The sequence below is a fragment of the Littorina saxatilis genome, unplaced genomic scaffold (assembly GCF_037325665.1).
Source record: "Littorina saxatilis isolate snail1 unplaced genomic scaffold, US_GU_Lsax_2.0 scaffold_326, whole genome shotgun sequence".
NCBI classification, from domain to species: domain Eukaryota; kingdom Metazoa; phylum Mollusca; class Gastropoda; order Littorinimorpha; family Littorinidae; genus Littorina; species Littorina saxatilis.
Window position 1 is genome coordinate 135,302 of NW_027128567.1, and position 4,000 is coordinate 139,301.

Here is a 4,000-nt window from a genome sequence, read left to right on the forward strand (position 1 = left end):
TGGTTTAAACAGTTTTATTCAGTTGCATAAATACAAAGCCGTAATTGAAAATTGTAATTAAGGGAGCACAACAAGATAAACTTATAAATGTGCTCTTAGAAACAAACGAGTAATGTGGCGGACAATATTGTAAATGCATGATAGTTAAACAAATGAAAACAAAAACAACAACAACGATAACTATAGCAACAGTGGTACGGAAATCTCACACACACACAACGCACACACACGTGCACACACACACAAAACACACACACACACACACACACACACATAGAGACACACACATAGAGACACAGAGGACAATCAGATACAGGGAGAGAGAGAGAGAGAGAGAGAGAGAGAGAGAGAGAGAGAGAGAGAGAGAGAGAGAGAGAGAGAGAGAGAGAGAGAGAGAGAGAGAGAGAGATATTGCATCCACTATAGGTCAATTCAATGCTCTAGTAACAAAATGACTAAACATAATATGGTGTTAACAAAAACGTTTGCTGTCTAATATAAATTTCTGAATCTGATAAAACAGCGCTGTGTTTTCAGCCAAGGACTTGTCACTATTACCGTACATAGCACACAAAACAGTAATATTATTATTATCTGGTAGAGTATCAATAGTGGTTGCTCTAACATTCGTGTACAATGGACAGTCAAATAAAAAGTGTTCACAATTTTCAACATGAAAACCACACCTGCAGAAAACATCATTTGTCAAATGTCTTTTAAACATATCTGCATTTAAATCGCTTATCTCTAATCTTAATTTACAATGAATGATTTCTGCTTTTCGAACTTTAGAGTAGACATACGGGGGAATTAGAGGGTCATCTCTGGACAAAAATCTTTTAAAACAACCAATTGAATTCGTTTGTTTTATATGATCAGGTAATTCATTCCATAAAGATGTTGCAGAAGGAAAAAAGGAATGCTTATATAATTCAGTTCTACATCGAAACATTTGCCTATCATATGGTTTGCGTCGGTGGTACGGATTTACTGCTGAAATGAGAGATGGTAAGTAATCAAGTAAGTACACTGGCGCTAAACCATTAACTAGTTTAAAATAAACGATCAATTTATGATTTCTGCGCCGTTCTTGCAGTGTTGTAAAACCTGACTCATTGTAAAGTTTTTGATGGCTTGTTCCACGAACAGCTCCGATAATAGTTCTAATAGCATCTAGGTGCATTTTTTCAAGTTCAACTGCCAACATTGCATTGCAATTATCCCATATTACATCTGCATAGTCAAAATGAGGAAGAATAAAAGCCTTATACATCATTTCTAGTGCCTTGCGACTGAGCCGATATTTATAGGAACGCAAACATGCAACTAAAATACGAGCTTTAACAACTATAGAGTGTACATGATGATTCCATTTACAGTCATTTTGCAGATACACGCCCAAATGTTTATGAACAGTGGTTTCAATTAATATCTCTTCGCCAAATTTTAGCGGCAATGTTTCCGGTTGTCTTCTAGTAGAGACAGTCAATAATTCAGTTTTGGACTGATTAAAATTAACTTTCCAATTTTTTGCCCATTGCATTATCTGTTGTGCATCAGAATTCAAAATTTCAGTGCGTTCAAGTGTATTATCGAGGGACACGTACATACTCGTGTCGTCGGCAAATAATTTAATTATTGATTTAATATCAACAACAATGTCATTAATATAAACAAGAAACAGAAGTGGCCCCAAGACTGACCCTTGAGGGACACCAGAATGAACACAGCGGTAATTTGACATGCAACCTTTTATAACTACAGCTTGAGTTCTATCAGACAAATAATCTTTAATCCATTCTAATAACATATCTCTTATACCTATTGCGTATAATTTATAAATCAGACCACGATGCCATACTCTATCGAACGCTTTGGAAATATCAAAAAATATTGCTTGTGATGTACATTGCTTGTCCAAAGATTGACACAAATCGTCATATATACCAAGAAGTTGAAAGACAGTTGAGTCACCTGGAATAAAGCCTGACTGAGATACTGTCAATAAATTATGATCTGTCAAATACGTAAACATATGAGTTTGAATACATTTTTCCATTACTTTACCGATACAGCTTAATAAGGATATTGGGCGATAATTTGTGCATAGTGACTTCTCGCCTTTCTTGTAAACTGGGGTAACATGTGCCACTTTCCAAGCCTTTGGAAATTTACCTTCGGCTAATGATCTACTAAACAGTTTTGAAAGTGGATCAGAGACAACGTCTACGGCTGCTTTAAGAATCTTGTTATGAACAAGATCGGGACCAACTGCCTTGTTTTGGTCAAGGGATTTAATAGTTCCAGAAACCATGTCAGTAGTAATGATAAGTGGAGGAGCGGATCCTGGGTGCTCTGGCAGGGTTGGAAAAGGATCATCTTCATCATCAACACAAGATTGGTTAACAAAAAATGTATTAAATACTTCTGCTTTCTCCTCATCAGAATAACAAATAATTCCGTTATTGTCAATTGGTGGAATTTCTGACTGTGATAGGCCTTTCTTGGTCATGAATTTATTTACTAACTTCCACCAATCTTTGTTACCAAAATGTATTTGCGAATTTATTCTATCATCCAATTCAATATCATATTCTTCTTTTCTTTTACGAATTTTGTCTACTAAAATGTTTCGAATGCGTCTGAATAACGCCCAACACCACATAGAATCTAAACGTTTAGCTAAACTGTGTATTATTTGTTTTTTCCTTATCAACTTTTTAATTCCCTCGGTTATCCATGGGGCATCTCGTTCATTTATCACAACTGTTTTTACAGGCATACAGTGCTTGGCAGTAGTCATTAGTATATCCGTAAATGATTCGACTGCTGCATCCAGTGGTTCTAAGTTAACAACCTCAGGCCAATCTAGATTTAGCAAATCATCTACAAATTTCCCAATATTGAGTTTTGAATAATTATAAATGGTGCGCTTGAATGAACGTTTTAAATTAACTGTTTTCTTTATTTTAACATACGGGCAAGAATGGTCACTGCAAACTGGAGGGAAAATATCAACTGCATCTATCATGTCTGGACATGGGGTTAATATCAAGTCAATAAGAGTGGATGAATGTTCTGTAATTCGTGTTGGTTCTGTCACGATTTGAAACAAGCTATTAACATTTAATAATCGTTGAAGGTGAGGCGGAGGGTTGTTCATACAATCAGCATTAAAATCGCCAAGTATTATCAATTTCTGTGGTGTCCTTGATGCTGACTGAAATGATTCATCAATCAAGTCCCAGTAATTTACATTAGCATCTGGTGGTCTATAAAAAGTACCAACAAGAAGGGTCTCCTGGTCGATTTTGGTTTCCACCCATACCGCCTCTAGAGAAGGTATGCTCAAATCGTATCTGGGTTTGCATATCAAATCACTCTTCACATACACCGCCACACCCCCATGAGCATCACCAGGCCTATCGCATCTTATTGGTGGATGAAAACCATTCAGATTAATATCTTCATTATCAACATCTGTGGACAACCACGTTTCTGATACAGTAATAATATCGAAACGTCCTAATTCGGCCTGCAAATGAAATATTTTGTTCTTAAGGCTTCGCACATTAATATGAACAATAGATATGCCTTGTTCTCTATCAAGAACTGGTCCAGGGTTTGGTTCCACATCCCCACAAAGCAGCAACAAACACAAACATATGAAACAGAAAAGCATGTTCACAAACATCAATGTACTGACGAGGACATTAGAAAAGTTCGTCTTATTTTTCAAACCGTTATTACAACATCGACTTCGACGACTCAAATGGTGTGAAAAACTGGCATCGTTTAATATCAAGAACAATAAGAGGGCTAGCGACAAGCCTCTTGACCCGTACAACAAAAGAACTAGACATGAATTAACATTTCTGATATTCATAAAATAAAGTTTATGCGTCGATAGTTTGACTGCGACACCGGAGTAGCCCCCAATCCTGGCCCTGAACTGTTGAAGACTACATCCACTCATTACGTCACAGCTCTTTGCAAGATT